Here is an 18390-nt window from a genome sequence, read left to right as displayed (position 1 = left end):
TGATTGTTAGAGCTTCTAAAACTTTTATATTTCCTGCTTTTCCTTAGCTCAGTGGTTCTCAAATGGTGTGAATGAACTTTTAATTCACTGTATCAGTATGATGTGCACACCAATTTACTAATAAAGAAAGAAGAAAAGAAAATTAATTTAATTTAATGATTGGCAGCCAGTGTGAGTATGATAACAGTTTAAAGGAGAAAGCTGTGAAATTATGGATCACTTTATTGTATGGAGCAAATTACAAACAAAGCACCAGCGAAGACAATATACCAGCGAAAGTCATGATAAGAGTGATAACACACATTATAGAAGTTATTGTGCACAGATATAAATACAGGTGACTTGAGATTTTGGCTTGCCCTTGCCTTGGACACAAAAAGTTTGAAAACCACTGCTTTAGCTTGCATGATTGTAAACTGATGTCTTTGAGTTTTGGACTATGAAACCGAACACTTGAAGGCATCACCTTGCATTTTGGGAAATTCATTTTCTTACATTTTGTGGACAAACTGATTTATCAATCAATCAATAATGAAAACAACTGCTAGTTGGAGCCCCTAGTTGCATTCTCCTCTTCCTCTGGCTCATCTTAAATATGGAGCTCCTCAAGGGTCAGCTGTGGGCCCTGTTGTTGTTCTTATGTATACACTCCTACTTGGTGAAAACACAATATTAATTTCATTAATGTGTTGATGGTTCAAACATACACCAGGCATTTGCGAACTTGATGCAGCACTGGCATAGTGTAAGCTATACATAAGCAGTCATCACCAGGAAAGTAACAGCATTTTTATTGGTTTATGTGGTGTAAAACAACCTACATGTTCATTATCAAAGCAGGAAGCAGCATGATGTTCTTGAGGGTTCATTAGGTTTCAAAGGAACTAGTCTGTATGAAGAGTCATCTGACCATGTCTAAAGGCAAAAGTGTTTGTAGCTGTTGTGAAGGGCTATGCTCAAGGCTGGTGAAAATCCCGTCGTTAAAGAGAGGGGGCAAAATACAATGAATCATACATCGATGGAGATAATGGTGCACACAGAAGCAATAATGGGGCTGCACGTAATGATACACAGGAAGTAGTAGTTGTTAAAAAAGTGAGCCACAGAGAGAAGTTAAAATCTTGACTACTTTCTCACACACGAACACTTGAACAGCTTCTGTGTGAAGAAAAATGTACTGCTAGTGTGTCTTCATCCTGTCCCTGTTGGTGCAAGATCAACAAAACACCCATACTTTGACATTTTGCACTGACAAGCACTTTGTTGTTAAGGTATTAGGATCTGTCTGTGGCATTACTGGACAGTATGCCAATTATTTTCTCTAATCACAAGACCCCTAAGGTAACTGGCGTGCCTGTAGAAGCATGGTAAACTTAAATGAAATTTTAAAACCCTTAAGTTGACACAAACTCTCAAGTGAAACAGGGTGGAGATGAGACCTTTACTTCCCCTGTTTTCCTCCCAGCAGTTTGGGTCATCTAATCTCTCAAGTCCTCCACCCCCCTGACATGACTGCACATCACTGATCATGGCTCCTCATCCTCCCTGAAGGATGATACGCCTCCGCATTAGAAAAACTCCTTAAATCCAGCTGCAGTGATTTTCACGCTTTCACTTAAACTGAAACTCCTCGGGGTCCCCAAGAGGCAGGGCAGGTTTGGGGAGTTAACGCTTGGTGTGTCAGCTCCACACGAACCCCTTCCTTAATTTTCTGAGTTGCATCTTGGTGGTCAGAGTAAAAAAAAACTTTTTGAGAATGTGGGGTTTTTTGTGTGACGGCAGCGATATGCAGGTTGCACGCACTTGCATCATGCTGTTTTCTAAAGGTTGGACAGACGCTTGTGGATGGATTTTTAAAATAGGCCCAGAGCCAAGCAAACTCCTTTCCTGTTGTTGTTGGGTGCGTCTGCCTTACAGCCCACTTCCACCCACACTGTCTGCTGCAGGGTGGGAGTGTTGCTCATACGTATGGCATATATGAGTGTGTGTGTGTTAAAATGTGTATGTAGCACGGAAGAGGGAAGGGGGAAAGCTAGCAAAGAGTGATAGAAAGGACAGGGAAATAAGAATAAAATAAAGACAGAGAGAAGACAGTGACGTGGACAGACTGTCAACAAACAAAGGAGTATAAAAGAAACGTGTTAAGGAGAGAAAGAAATGGATGAAGGCAAAAGAAAGTTATGGAAGAACAGCAGGAATTGAAGGAGGCAGAGAAAAAGGGAGAAAAAATGGACGATGCCCTGTTGTCCTCTGGGTTTATGGTGCCAACTTACTGCAACGTCGCTGGTTCAAGTCTGGCCAGAGACACTTTGTTTTCCGTCATGTCTCTAAAATGCCTAAAAAAGTGCTTAAAACAAGGGATGAAACAAGAAATTGCACAAAGAATGACTGAAAGAAGGAAAGTAGAGGACAGAATGAAAGAAGTAATCTCGAAAAATAAAACCAACAACAAATCAGTGGAAGAAAGAAGAAAAGAAAATAAGGAAGGAAGGAAAGAAGGAGGGAAACAGATGACAGAAAGTGACAGAAAACAAACAGACGAGGGAAAAAGGTGAAGGGAGCAAGAGGAGGAAGCCAAAGAAGGGCAGAAGAAAGTAAAATAAAAGTGTGGAGGGAAAAAAAGGCATTCAAGAAAAAAGGGCAAAAGAAACAAAGGATGCGAACAGCAAAAATAAATAAATAAAAAAGATATTAAAGAAGAAACAGACATACAAAAAAGTCAAAGAAGTGATGGAAACCAAGTGGAGTGAGCAAAGAAAAAAGGCCAGAAAGAAAGGAAGGAAAGAAAACAAAATTAGAAAGGCAACAAGGAGGAATGAAGGAGAGAAAGTTTAGCAGAAAAATAAGGAATAACAGAAGGCAGGAAGAAAGAAATCGGAGGGAAAAACAGGATGGGAAAGAAGTGAAAGAGGAAACCAAGTGAGGTAGCAGAAGAAATAAAGCAAAGGAAAGAAGGAAGGAAGGAAGGAAGGAAGGAAGGTGGGAGAAAGAAGGTGAAACAAGTAAAGAAAGACAAATGAAATAAGTAATAACTGAAGAAAAGAAAGACCCCAACCCAATCTGATGGTGTGTACAGGTAAACAGGGAGTAGAGGGAGACCTTTGATGACTCTCATCCTCCTCCTCCTCCTCCTCCTCCTCCTCCTCGTGTCTCCAGCCCTCAACCTGAGACCCCCCACTAGAGCCCCCTGTGTGGCTGCTGGCCTCGGCCCTCTGTTGTCTCTGTGCTTCGCCTGCTGTTTGCACATGATGGGTTCAGCGGGTTCAGCTCAGCTATAAAAGCACCACTCCCCCATTTTTCTCCCCTGCGGCAGAGGCAGGAGTTTGTAGGCCTCATATTGGAGGAGGGCAAGAGGTGGTAGGGGAGGAGGAGGAGGGCAGGAGGTGGTGGAGGAGAAGGAGGCCTCCCCTGGTTCTCCTCTGTAATATATCTCTTTCTGACTGTATTTTCTCCTCTCCTCTCCTCTCCTCTCCTTTCCTCTCTCGCTTGGCTCGTTGGCTGGTTGTGGTATCGTTTTTGGGCCCAGCCCTGGACCAGACATTCATTTTTCTCCTCTTAGTTTCTAACCACTAACTAACCACTGGCTCCCTGCATCTCCTCCCCCCTCCTCCTCCATCTTAGGAATGTCTTATTCACCTCCTCTCTCTGTCTTCCTTCTCCGATTCTTACATGCTAAAAGCTCACATGCATCCGTGCCAACATCTGCAAATCAACAGACGAATGTACACACATGCTTTGAGAACTCATAGCTTTGCCAACAGTAAACACACAGGCGCGCACACAAACACACACACACACACATTTGAACACACACAAAAGGCCCCCCCATCAGTATGTGCCGACCACCTGTGAGGGTACACACACATCCATAAACCTCCCTTTCTTCTCCCTCTCTTTTCCATTATCCTCCTGAGAGCCCAGCGCCGGGGCCTTTACTTCCAAACCAAACATAGACCAAATTCCGCAAACCCCACCCCGACACCCCCCCTCCTCCCTCCATCACTCCCCAGCTCCCTCTCTCCCCCTTCTTATTCTCCTCTCCCCTCCCTCCCACACGTTGCCTCTTTTTCTTTTTAGTCTGTGTTTGAGGAAGGAGGCAAACGAAATGCTGGCCTCCACGAAAAAAGGACCTGACAAAGAGAAGGAATGAACTGTGAGCAGGGAAAGGGAGGAAAAATGAATAAAGGAAAAAAAAGATGTCTTGGCCAGGAGGGGAATTATGATTGTAAAGAGGGATCAAGTGCCATGGCAGATGGGCGTAGAATCAGAAATGGCTCATAGATGTGGACTACAATGAAGAGACTGTTAGCTTATTTCTCTTTTCATCGCCCTCTTCTCCTCCTGACTTCTTTGATGATGTTGACCCACTGCTTTGGTGTCAGCCTCAGTAAGTTTTTAGCTCCACCAGGGCTGCAACTCCTGAATACTTTGATCATTTGTAATGATGGTTTTTATCTTTAAATCATCACTTAATCACCTAGTCCTCTAAATGTACGAAAACGATGAAAAATGTCCATCACATGTGTCCAAAATCAAAAGATGTTTAATTTATTACAGGCTCAAACTGATAAAAGAAGCAAACATTTGACATCTCATTTGAGAATCTGGACTTTATTAAGACAAATAACTTTTATATCAAAGTTGTTTTGATTAATATTACATCAAACCGTGGATGGATTACTCAACAGGCATACTGGCCACAGGCCCAGGGGCGCAAAGTGTCAGGGGCTCCCAGCCTTCTTTTGTCAAATGTCAAATAACACCAGAAGAAGATTCAAAATGATCACAAAGAGATGCAAAATAAATGCAGAGAGAACCATACAACTGCAAAAAGACCAGGATGTTCTCATGCACTGTTCATACGTTCTCCTACAAAAAGCAAAGCACCAAAATTCTTCTTATCCCACCTAATGATGAGCCAGTAATTCATGTATAACCCCATGTAATCTTGAAGGCTGCGATCACATGACCAGTGCGCTAACAGGAGTAAAGAATAAAGCAGGAAGCAGACTCATAAGGAGGCTTGCTGCAGTGGTGGATGGGTCACAAAACACAGGACTTTTGACATTTTATTCCCAAAAATATGGCAAAAATCTTTTTTTTTTAAGGCTATGGACAGTATATTTTGATTTTCTGGGTAATAAAAGCAGATATCCTTAAATCCTTTATCAGATTTATCAGATAAAGGATTTATCAGATGTTCAGATTTAGCTTCCTGAAATGTATGCAAATTTGTGCATATTTAATGAGATAATGCCTAATTTGCATAATTAAACATTCAAATTTTAAAAACTTGTAATACATTTTTTAAAATACTATTATAAGTAATCAACTGAGGAAGTTTCATGATGATATCTATTATTTTCACCTTAATTTTGAATACAGGACAAAATAATGACGCTAATTATCTACTCACAGAATACTGTTAATGGTGCCGGAAGATCAGTGGCTTGACCGCATGTTGAGTTAATTGTATTGCCAGATGAGAATTCTTCTAATTTCCAATAACTAAGTTTTTAAATTTCTAGCTTTCTACAATATCTGCTGCACAGTTCTGGAAAGATTGTCATCATGTGGTCACGTGGTCACGTGGTCAAGGTTAGGCAGCACAAATACTTGGTTAAGGAGAGGAAACATTTTAGATGTGGTTAAAAAAAGATGAGCTTTAGCTGCAAGTGTGTGATGCAGGGGTCGTAGTTTACTCGTGGCTACAGAAAGGACATATTATGTTTTTCATTGGCACTGATTATTAGCACTTGACATGAATGAAGTGCATAATTGTTTAGTATGGACATAATTGACCTATGGCTAAGCCACGCCCCCCTCCACTCACTCAGACAAACTATCAACATTCAGTGACCGGCGCTATGGCAGGTGTCACAGTACACGGCATTTCGCAGGAGGCAACTGATGATTTTTGGAGACATAACGATCAGATGTCATTGAGAAGTAACCAAAAGGGCCTAAACTATTGTTTGAGAAGGTCGATGAAAAGCTTAAATTACAAGCCAAAATTTACAGGTCACAGTGTACGCTTGTGAACTGCATCTCGTTGCCGTCACCATCAAAGACAACAAGATAGAGGATCGGCATTGTTCCACTGAAGTTAAAGTTTTTGGCTCAGAATATGAGAAAAGGATAACGGCCTTTTTACCATCTTTACCAAGAGTGTCTCTCTGTTAGTTTGGTGCTACAGTATTTACACTGAATCATTCAGCATAACGTTTGCCAACCTTTGTTATCTCTGCGATTACAGATAAATTAATGAAGCTAAGCTCCAGAAGTTAACGTTAGCTTAACTAGAGCCCTTTGGACAACAGCTAACAATGATGTACGATCACCAAAGTACAAAACTAGAACAAAATAGGCTAATGAACTCCCAGCAAACAAGGTGACATGATGAACAACGCAGCTAGGAGCTAACGTTAGGCTAACTTTAGCTAACGTTAGCTAGAGATGTTAAAGATAACTTTATATTTCTTTCCAGCAAAGTGACAATATGTTGCCTCAAACACAATGTTGACTTACCTTAGAACAGATGTAGACATCATTGTTAATCTTATTCACGTTGAGTTGATGTTGTGATCTAACGTTACCACACAACTTTATCCAAAGGAGACACTTTTCTCAGTTGAGATGTGGTTTAGAAAAGGGTAAAAAAAAAAAATACACCTTGTCACCCAACCTCTCAGGATACCTTGTGTTGGAGTTGCATGTACCCCATGCACACCGTTTGACCATTGTTTAACTTAAAAGCTCATACAACTGAACTTTCTGTAATGCATTTCAATGGACGTCCAGGCAGAGAATGTCCGAGTGTATGAGAATGGCTATACGCACTGTGATTGGCTCATCTTGTTTGAGGGCGAGGTCTCAGCCATAGGTCAGCTGTGAGGGATACTTGACTGCTGTAACTGCTGAGCTAACAAGAACGTCAAACACAATAGAAATGGTTTGCTACTGTAGCTGCCAGTTAGCCAGTTAGCTAGGCTGACCAAACGTCCTCTTTTGCCCGGACATGTCCACTTTTCACGTCCCGTCCGGGGCGTCCGGGGGGGTTTTATAAACTGATGATAATGTCCGGTTTTCCGTGTGTTTGTGTGTGTGTGTGTGTGTGTGTGTGATAGAGTGCGGCACGGGCAGCATATTTCTGTCCGAACCCGAACTGAGCCCGACATTATTTAATGACCAAAGCACTGAGTTTGTGTCACACAGTGGTTACAGGCTGTTTAACAGGCTGGGCGTGCGTCGTGGGTGCTCAGCTGCGGAGAGGGAGACCTCCATGTTTGAGACGGGAGCGGGAGGCGGGAGCGGGAGGCGGGAGGTTCGACGCTTCTAGCGAGAGAAATAAAACAAAATAAGATAAAATAGGAAAAACCTGTCTCCCTCTTTTATTTTATTTTCAGCGTTTAATCAAGGTGGAGGCGGGCGGCTGGAGGTCCGAGACTTCCAGAGAGGGCAGCGATAGAAACAAACAGCCAATGTGTGTCTGTGTGTGTGTTATGTTCAGGTGTTGTCATGTAAATAACAGCACCCAAGCAATAAACAGGACAGACAATAGGATTTTATTTATTTTTACACTACATTTTCACTGAAAGCTGACCGAATCCGACCCGAGCCCGAATACAATTTATAGCTAGGCCTACATTTTTGACCAAACCCGCCCGACCCGTCCGGTACCATTGGGCTCGGATCACCACACTCTAGTGTGTGTATGTGTCCCCTATTGGGGCCTATCTGAATTTGAGAGATATTATTTTGTAATTTAACTGAATTTTCTATCCATACACATTTTAAATATATTAAAATTATAAGGCATCTTTGAGTAAACTGCGAGTATCATTTAAGTGGGCTATGTCGTGGCCGGCCGAGTGTCCTCTTTTTTGGAAATCAAAATATGGTCACCCTACAGTTAGCTAACCTGGCTGCTTCCTGAAAATAAATTATATAGTTCATGCAGTGATCATTCACTGAGCGGCACATTCCCAGTTATTCCATAACAGGACTTAATGGCAACCGTAATGACTTGAGCAGAAACTGCCCAACACACATCGTCCTGTCTGGCAATCCCATACTCTGCCTGTTCCCATCTCCGGCAGCGAAGTCGCAGGGTTGGACTTTGGGATACTTTGGGGTTATTCTCCCCAATGTTAGGAAGCCAATTTAATGAGTAATTGTTTTAAGGAATTTAGACATAAATCATGGAGTTCATATGCCTGTGACGCAGCTTTCCTCTCTAAAACGTGCCTGCTGTCAGAGTGGAAAGCATTCAGGTGGTTTGACTCTGACGCTCCCCATTGAAACGAGTACAAATTGGATTTTTTCAAATGCCGTGAAACTCTCATACACGTAGGCCACTGACTACCAGGCTCATAATGTCCGTTAGCATTAAAACATTATTAAATCTTCCTGTTTAACTCTCTGCTGACTTTTTTCCAGCTCATTACTCTGTTATTTGATGGAGCCTTTTTCCTCTCTCTCCCTCTTTGTTTCCCCACCGAGAACGAGAAGAACGGCCTACAGTACAGCTGGGATTGGTTATTATTTACTGGCTTGGCACACACAGACACACACATGCACACATGCATACACACACACACGCAGTGGAAACAAATTGGGTGAATCTGCTCTGCACGTAGGAATGTGAGGCGCATGTGTTTGTGTGTTTTAGGTCTGGATGACAGAGCTGAGGGAATGAAAGTGAGATGGAGAGAAAGGCAGAGAGAAATTAAAGGGGGGGAGAAAACAGACCGACGGAGAAGAAAAATGAATGATAGAGAAAGAGAGATTGATTTCTAGGACTGCTCTTGGCCTCGTCCGTCTCGCCTGACAACAAAGGTTAAAAACACTTTTCTCCCTCAGTCTCTCTGTCTGTCTCCACCATCTCCCCTTCTTCCTTCCTCTGCCTTTCATTTCCTAATGTCCCTTCCCTCTTTCGTCATCCCTGTCTTCGTATTTGCAGCCCCAACCTAGAATATCTGCACTCATTCCCTGGACTTTGCCTTCGCCCTCCTCTCCATCTTTAGTCTTTCTCTGGCTCCTCGGAGGGCCGGCGGTGGATGAAATGATCGGGGAGGGGGAGGGATCTGTTGCTCCGCTGATGGCGAGGAATTGCAGGGAGGGAAAGCAGAGAGGAGAAGTGGAGAGGTTTCTGTGTTGACGTTGTCCCACTGCCAAACGGTGGGATGGTGGTAGTGGTGGTGGTGCAAGAGATTATGGGTGGGGGTTATGAGTGAGGAGAAGGGGTAGAGTGAGAAATAAAAGGAGAGGCTAGAAGATCTACTTCTATGGAAGGAAAAAGTAGTAGGGAGAAAGTTGTGCTGGGAGAGACCGTAAGATAGTACATGATGATATACAGTGACATGAGTAAATACAGGCATGCCATCTTTGGATATCTTTGTGCCACCCCCACGTCCTTCTGTACATCCCACGCTGACTGTAAGTGATGTATGAATTAACTATAAATATAGTTACAGAGCTATATTAATCTTTTTAAAAGACCCAAAGAACTTCATACACTGACTTATATTTGCCATGGGAAATACTAGTTTGTGATTGGCTGGCAGGTGTCTGTTAAAGTCATACAACAGGGCAACATATCTTGAAAAGAACGGTTTGTATAATACTCAACGAATTAGCACCCCACGAGTGAGGTTAAGTCCTTAACACAAAGTTATGTAATCAACGTAAAGTTACAGAGGTTAGTTTTAGGTAGTCAGAAAAAAGAAACATGGATTGGCATCATTAGGTTTAGGAATGTTAAGCCACAGTGGTAAGGTTTAGGGAAAAGAAACATGGTGAAGACGTAGCTTAAAATGCCTTAAAGTTCTCATGGTTCCAAACTCCCGTCCTCCATGGAATGTCCTAGGGGAAAGGGTGGACCCATCCACCACCCTAACCTGCCTCCCTGCAGTCCATGCGGGACTGCTTCATGTTTACTGCTGTCAGCGCATTGGTCATGTGGTTGCAGCCTTCAAAAATATGTGGGTTATGCACACATCACTGGCTTATGATTACATGGGACATGTACGAATTTGGGTGCATTACTTTTTATAGGAAAATGTACAAACAGTTTATGAGAACAGCCTGAACAGGACATCTCAAACAAAGATCTGGTCAGTGGTTTTCAGCCCTGATGCCACAAGGAAATGTTGGCATTGTACACTTCTGCAAACTATGGATACCTTGCATTTTTCTGTTTTGTATGCATCATATCAGCATTTCTGAGGTGACTTTGTAATCCGGAGGTCGAGAAATGGTGGATGACGTATCACTTAGACGAGATGCCTGCAATCTACAGACCACTGTTCGAGGCCAACAAACAAAAAAACTGTTTTTTTAAAACAAGTCATAACCTCTGTTTCCAGCATGTTTTTAGTCACCAAATATCTGCATTTTTTTTTTTAGCAACCCGTCACTATGTTTCCAGTGGGTATAATGCTACGAATGGGGTTGTTTTTTACTGGGCTACTGGGCCAGCACTATGTTTTCTACCAGGACAGTGCCACAATTAAACAGCAGTTTTTTTTTACAGAGCCATCATTGCATTTCCAGCTGGGAGTCGGCCATGAAAAGCGGGCATTTTAAGCCAAAGAACGCTCTTCTCCTTCTGCCTAAACCTAACCACATGTTAACCACAGCACTGTAGTTTCAGTGTATCTGCTACGTAAAAAAGTACAAACGTAACATACCCGTGGTTTGCAGAAACATACAATGCCGACATTGATTCTGGGGATTGGGTTGATAGTTAATTTATTCCAAATCAGAAACCCAAGTATTAAACCGCAGTCAAACACTACAACAGTAAAGCTGCTTTATTTTACATGTAACTGATGAAACAGACCAAACTAAGTGCTGAATTAACATGTTAAAACAGCAATAATTGATCATTTGAGGCTGCATGGAAGCAGCAGAACAAACTGTAAAAACAAACTGACATATTATCACTACATAATGTTAATGTGTAAGCAAACGAGTGGCTGTTTACACATTCAGGGAACAGTGAGCGTCATTAACATTCATTTATAGGAAGGTATTTGTTATATGCATGCTTCCCCTGTGTGTGTTGTAATCCAAGCTGCTCTGTTGATAGTTGTGTTAGACAGTCCGGCTGCATGTGTATGTTACAGCATGTGAATCCGTGTGTGTATCCCATTGGCTAGCTAATCGCCACCACTTTGCCCTGCACTCTTGTGGCAGTTACCGCTGATATCTGGACAGTATTGTTGTGGAAGTGTAGCACCCAGTCTCTGGTTCCCCACAGGTTAACACTGTTAGCTCTGTCAGCACTGTTGCCATCTTTAGCACTGTTTGGGCTGTTACTGTTAGCTGCTAGCTGCCAGCTCAGCCATCTCCACATTGAGCAGCATCCAGACAACCTCTGAACCTTGGATATTTGACAGATTTAAGTTCAGTATTCATTGTCTTTCTGTTTTGCTCTGTAACTTCTGAAGAATTATCTGTAGCCCTTTTTACACCGCCAGATTTTCTGCGAATGTTGGGCCATTTTGCCGGCAAGCTGCAAGCGTTTAGACACACAGAGCCAGATTGGCGAGTTGATCCAAGGTGCCCAATTTTCTGCCTCGTACGGTAGACATATTGGCGGAACCTTTTTGGTTTAAAAAGAACAAAGCGCCCTTCTGCCATGGGAGGGGCTGTTGATGACTTGTGGGAGGAGCTGTTGATGATGCCGCACGTGCGACCCATTGGCGGTGGATAAACAGGAAACAGCTGATAGCAGGAATTATCGAGCAGCTAGTAGCAAGAGGGAAACGCAAACCTGACAGACACTGTAAAGATGAGCAACTGGGGAGACAAGGAATTGCGCGCCCTCCTTGTCCTTGCAAATGAAGAGGCCATTAACCATCAGATGACGGGGACGGTGAAGAACGGGCCGACATACGAGAGAATCGCAGAAGGACTGACCAGCCGCAGCTTCCCTCCCACGTCACTGTTACGTCACACACTGAGCTACACGTTTTGTTACTTGCTCCCGCCCCCCATTGCCCCGAAAAAGGCGCATTCTGTATAAACAAAAGTAGGCAGGCGGCATTTTGCTGCACTTCCCGATTTTGTTTTTATACTGCCAATGCTGAAAGAAGACTGATTGGGCTTTCCTGCAAATTTTCACAATTCATATTTAAAAAGGGCTTGTGTCTTTCAAGCTAATTGCGCCACTATGTTCACCAGGTAGACACTAACTTTGTCTCTTTGCTGTTTGATGCTGGGCAGGTAGAGTACAGAGGGCTGTATGAAGCTTTCTTGCTGAAAACAGCTGCACAGTGTAGCTGGAAACTACAAAACAAGAGAGTGAGTGTGGGAGTAGACCAAATCAGTAAAGTAAATCAAAACAATGAGCTGAAAGATGGTGTCACTATGAGCGACAACTTTTCATTTGATCCATTGATGATATAAAGTAAAGCATGATTTGCTCCCATTTATATGTGAATGTTAAGTTAAAAAAAGAAAGCTGAGATTAGTCTTCCTCTATGGGAAATGTAAACCTTGGAGCCACCACATGCACAGAACGAGATTGCTCCAAAATAGTATGAGCTTGAAGTTTGTATATCATGACTATACATGGTTAAGTTCATCTTTGAGCTAGATAGGGATAAAGTGGGATGAGGCCAGTTTATCCTTTATTACAGCCCTGCTGCATCTCTTCACCGACCCCAAATTAGCTCCCCTCTATTTATACTGCTACTATCTGACTCAAAATATTTGTCTTCTGTCTTCCGCTTGTCTAATATTAAACTTTCTAACAATTTCCTTCTAGGATCCTACTTGTTTGCTTCCAGTGCTTTTTTTTAATTAAAGGAGTTATAGCAGTGTTTTGCAATAAAAACATGTTATTGACCAATTTCTGTGATAGCTGCCATAAGTAGTTAGATTTTCTATATTTTCCAGAATATGGTTTGACACCCAGAGATTGTGACTGAACTGTTTCACTCTGTAAGTGTTGAGAGAGACACAACAGTGTAGTTTTTGCAGTTGGAGGTCTGCCTGTTATTGAGAATGTGTCATGGCTAAATTTAAACCCTTTTCCCACCAAAATTAGCACGTGAACACAGGTTTTTTTAAACACAGTAAAACCCGGTAAAAATAGGCTATAGACTCCTTTCCTATTGCCAGTAGACCAGAGCTGTGTACACGGCTCTGCAGCAGACAAGTATGCCTTTCTGTGTCTGTGTGGATTTTTTTGATGTGTCAATTTGGACGTCACAGACAGGTTGGAAAAGAGGTTAGGAAACAGTAGAAAGTTTCTAACACTTGGTGCAGACTGGGTGAAGATGGGCGGTAGTTTGTGGTGGCATGTCATTGCATCTTGTCGGTTAGAGGCCATAAATAGCGTGTTCACTGGGGTGTTGTGTTTCCATCAATGCCGATCAGAACTGGAGACGATAGCAGGAGACGATAGCAGTCATTATAATTATGAGACGATAAATACCCATGACTACGGCAGACTACTGCAGGGTCGACCTAGTTGAAATGCTGGCTGTGACCTTTCCCATTACATTAAAAAGCCAGATGTTAGCAGGTTTTTATGTAGTGGAAAGGGGCTGTAGAAAATTAAAGATCAAGAATTAAGAGTTGTCCAAACCAAGAACGGTAACTATGAGTGCTTTCAGACCTAGAGTTGTCTTGCTTTGGTCCAAGTCAGTGACCAATTCTGTCACAAAGCTGCATTATTGCCTAGAGTTGGTTTGTGTTCTCACGGCAGCATTTACAAGCGGACCAGATAAAATGCCTTGTGTGAGAAAGCTGCTCTTGATTGGTCAGAATTTCCATGCAGGAAAAATCCAGGAAGTAAACAAAACGTTGAAGAGTACACTTGCAAGATAAATGTGACACTTTCTAATGTCACAGTGGAGGGACAACTACGCAGGTTGATTTTAGCGCTGCTCATCGTGGACTATATTGCTGTCATTGTTCATTTTAGTCAAACCATACAGTTTGAAAACGAGGCGCGGCTCCAACTAGAAAACAATGTTTTGATGCATTGGATGTGCTGAATGTGCATATTAAGGCAGTACAGGAGGAGGTGCACATTAATAATCCTCCAGGACTGTAACATGCTCATGTTTAACCCAAACAATGTGTCATGTGACTGCAGTTGGTTCGGATTGAGGTCAGAACACGTTCTCACCACAATCGAACCGCACCAGAGTTTGTTTGTAACCGGACTGAGACCTCCTCTTCAAGAAGATCTCAGCCCAGTTGTTTTGGTGTACACCTGAGTGCGATTGCTGTGTTCACACCCGCCCAAATGAACTGCACTTAGGGGGCAAACGAACTTTAGTTTGATTGAACAGAACCAAACAGGGCAGATGTGAAAGCACCTTGTAACAGTAAATATAAAGATTTTGTTTTAAAAATGATTCTAATTCAATGGCAGAAACCACTTCATAATTATAATGACTGCTGAATGATGTTGTTTAATGAACTATAAAAACACTGGAAACGCAGCCAATCATTTTCTAAACTGCCATCATAGCTGGATTGTGGAGCATGGAGTGCGTGCTTGGTGCCACTGTTTACAGAACATTATCATTCATCAGAGTGGATGCTCGCATAGTTACTGTAATATTCATTATTCTTGGTGTAGATGGCTTTTAACTGACAGCAAAACAAGTGTTAACATATTTTATAAGAAAATTTGTTTTTATGCTGTGTCATCTAAGACACAAAGAATAAGTAATTTCATTTTTTATCTGAAGAAAAAACTATTCCATAAGTGAAATTCACGTCACCAATGAATGTTTTTCCTTTTAACTTAAACTAGATCAAGACTTGAGGACTAGCTATATATAATTCAAAGTACTCTTTAGCCTGCTTGGAGCACTAGAGGTCAGTTTGAACTGTGCCATGTGTGCAATACTAAAACCACCAACTTGACATCCTTCTTCTTTGCTGTCAATTATTTCTGACTTATGAAAAGTTGAGAGAACTCCCCTTTCTCTGATGCGAGCAGAATAACAAAGCCTGGTGTCCTGTCTGACATTTGGAGCTTATTCAGTGCTAAAGTGGCTGCTACAAACAAAACTCTGCAGTTTTAATAAAACCCATGCAAGTAACGAGCGGCCGTTTGTGTTTTTATTTTGAAAAAAAAAAGGCTGCAACCCCTTTTAAAAAGTTGTCTGTGTAGTAGAAGATGTACAGAAAGTTTGCAAAGAGCCTTTCTCTGAGTGAAGAACTAAGTAATATCTCTGTCTTTAGAGATTACTCCCCCGCTCCTCCTCCCCTGACAGCCGCCACCACTCCCCTCCTAAATGGTAAAGACGCCAGTGTCAGTGCTAGAGACACTGCAGGCTCTACTGGTGGCTATTGCAGACTTGCTCTGCAGAGTTGCATCACTTAGTGCTGCCGAGACACAAGAGCAAGAGAGAGGGAGGGAGAGGGAGAGAGAGGGAGGATAACACTGAGACAAATAATGGGAAAAGTGTGAGGAGAGGGTGGGAGCCCACGTCTGACTCCCACAGTTTCTGTCTTTCCCTCCCTCCTTTCTTCTCTCTCAGTTTTTCTATTTTCCATTTTCACCGCCTGCTCGCTTTCTGCCTCCCCCCGTATAAGTTGCCATTTTTCTTGTCCTGAGAGAAATTCACTCTCCAGAATGCTGGCACTGAGAAGACTCTGTGAATCAGAGCTGACACAATATAAAACAGTGGTTCAACACATTCAAAAGCTGTGAACACTGACAGTAAATTTCCTTTCGCTGCCGTGGCGGCAGAAACCACCAAACTGCAGTGGCGATGGCTTTGTTTTTGTGACTTGAGACAGAAACGTGATATGGTCATTACTGTTTTGGATGATCTGCGTAGGCTCGGGAACTTGAAAACAGTCAAAAACATATTGTGTAATTTGAAAAATACTTAAAAGAAGAACTCTTGTTTGCCCTCAGTCTTTAAAGAAAACTTCTTCCACCAAGAACTACAGTGTATTCTTTTGTCTCCATCTCGCCACAGTCTGTGTGGAATGAAGAACCTCTTGCTGTTTTCTCCATGTTTCTCAACCACTCTCTATGTCCTCTCCAACCCGACACAAAACTGTGTTCTTGTTTTTGTCTTTTGAAATGTTCCCTGATATTTGTTGTTCATGCAGGTGTCCAGTTTCTGCCATTAATGCACCTCAGCCATCACAGCCTCTCCTTCTGTCTCTGTGTGCCTCCAAGTCACAAAAACAAAACCTCCTGTCATCCTTGCTGTTGCAGCGACATTGCGTAATACCTTATAAGGACGTGGGATGGAAAGATCAAAGGATGTAACCCCTCAAAAACAACGGCTGACATCTTTCCTGGAGTGATGGGCCCTCTGCTGTCGCTCCTCCCTCCCACTGAAATCCATTCCTCTTATTAAAAACAAAACCCATAAAATTCCAACATTTAAAAACAAAGTTTGTTCTCAAATCAACATTATAAAAGTTAGGTCTGGATGACAGTTTCTGTCTTTTCAGTTTTAACCTTTGTCTTTTTTTTTAATTTATCAGATTTATTCTCTGTGTAGAAAAAGGGCAGAAAGAAGGGAATGAGGAGGAAATTATTAAAATATACCCTGAAGTCAAGACTGACTTCTTATAAAGAGCGATGCGACGTGTTTCCCCTACGAGAGAATGACAAGAAACTGAAGAAAATTGGAAAAGGGAGCTCAAAAATGCTCTGGAGGATGAAAAAATGGGAGAGAAGAAAAAGGAGTGGGAGGTGCAGAGGGCAGAGGAGAGGGGAGGAGAACAGGAGAGGTATGCTCTGCTGGAGGACTGGGAGAGGAAAACCACAGGAAGGAGTGAGAGGGAGGGAAGTAGAGAGAGAGGGAGAGGAGTAAAAAAAAAAAAAAGAAAATATGGGGAGGGTGAGGCCAGATCAGGGCGATGTGGAAGCAAAAGTTTCCTGTGAGAGGGGGAACGACTCTTGTGTGTGTTAGTGTGTGTTACACCCAAGGGGGGCATCAGCTCTGTACTGTATGTGTGTCTGTACAGTTTTACACATAATTGTGTGAAAAAACAACTAATTTCCAGTATTTTTCTATCAGATATTATCATTTATACGTGAGGTTTGGTGTGTATTTGCATGTTACATGTGTTTATGAATGTGACTGACTGTATACAGGCCCGTGCACTGCTGCTTTCTTGGAGAAATGGAGCCGCCAGCAGCGTTGTTTTCATGTGTCAACTATTTTACTGAAGTGCGCAAAGTGTTTAGTTTCTGCTTATGTTTGAAACTCAAGTGTAAACTGGTGTTTATTTGCATGCACAAGTGTGTATGCACGTGCATAGTGTTGTGTAAGTCCACTGAAAAGCTGTAGTCCACAGAATATGGGTGTGACCAAATGTATAAATGCACATGTACCGAGTGTGTGTACATGCTTGTTTTGCTGTCTTTCTGAGGACCTATTTCAGTTTTAAATAGTTGCATTGAGGACGGTTCTGCATTGTGTGGACATTGCTGGTTCGCACTACTTCAGAGGACTCTTTTCAAAGTGTGTATGATTTAGGGGGATACACTGGCAGGAATGGAATAAAGAATAAGTATGTTTTCTTAAGTGTATAATCACCTGAAAATAAGAATCACTGTGTATATCTGAGCTGTTCAGATATATATGGATCAGGTCCCCATCCTTGGAGATCACCATGTTGCACCACCATGTTTCTACAGTAGCCTAGAATGGACAAACCAAACACTGGCTCTAGATAGGGCCATTCGCATTTTTGTGTCGGCCACCGTAGCTAGCAGTATATCTGCGACAAGAGCATCGGAAAAAGGCTGAAGGCCGAAGACTGAAGATGAAAATGTGTTATTCAGTGTTTTTACAAGGTTAAATCACCATGTCCTTTTGTTTCTGAGAGAAGGAGACATCTGTGGATAATTCGGCTCCCCGTAAGAACCTCCTGAATGTCTGGATCTTAAGTTAGAGAAAATGTGCTGGGCTAGCGATCCTCCTTCAACATGCCCAACAGCATCCAAGAAACACTTCCAAATCCAAGAATCGCTTTTTTCAGTGTTTTTACTGGTTTTAATCATTGGGTCTGTTTGTTTTGGAGTGGAAGGGACACCTGTGGATAATTTGTCTCCTATTAAGAACCTCCTGAACGTCTGGATCTTAAGTTATCAGGGAAGAAAAATGAGCATGCATTAGCAGGTGCTAGGCTAGTGCTCCTTCTGTGACATGCTGACGAGCATTGGAGAAACACTGATTTGTAACGTTAAACTGCTTTTATTAAAAAAGTGTTTCTACTGGTTTTAATTACCTCATCTGTTTGTTGAGGGTTGAAGGAGACATCTGCGGATAATTCGGCTGGTGGTAAAAACCTCTGGACGTCTTGATCAGAATTAAAGTGAGAACACATTAGCAGGTGGTGGGCTAGCAGCACATCTGCGACATGCCGGACAGTGTAGGAGAA

At 42.3% G+C, this 18390-nt stretch overlaps 1 protein-coding gene across 1 annotated transcript in view; it reads left to right on the top strand.

Moving 5' to 3' along the window:
- Window positions 1-18390, top strand: part of LOC125885838 (zinc finger protein GLIS2-like) — a 43255-nt gene that overhangs the window by 1404 nt on the left and 23461 nt on the right. The gene's annotated exons all lie outside the window — the stretch shown is intronic.

This window comes from Epinephelus fuscoguttatus, linkage group LG3, assembly GCF_011397635.1.
Source record: "Epinephelus fuscoguttatus linkage group LG3, E.fuscoguttatus.final_Chr_v1".
NCBI classification, from domain to species: domain Eukaryota; kingdom Metazoa; phylum Chordata; class Actinopteri; order Perciformes; family Serranidae; genus Epinephelus; species Epinephelus fuscoguttatus.
Note: the sequence above shows the minus strand (reverse complement) of the source record. Positions and strands in the feature narration are given on the sequence as shown.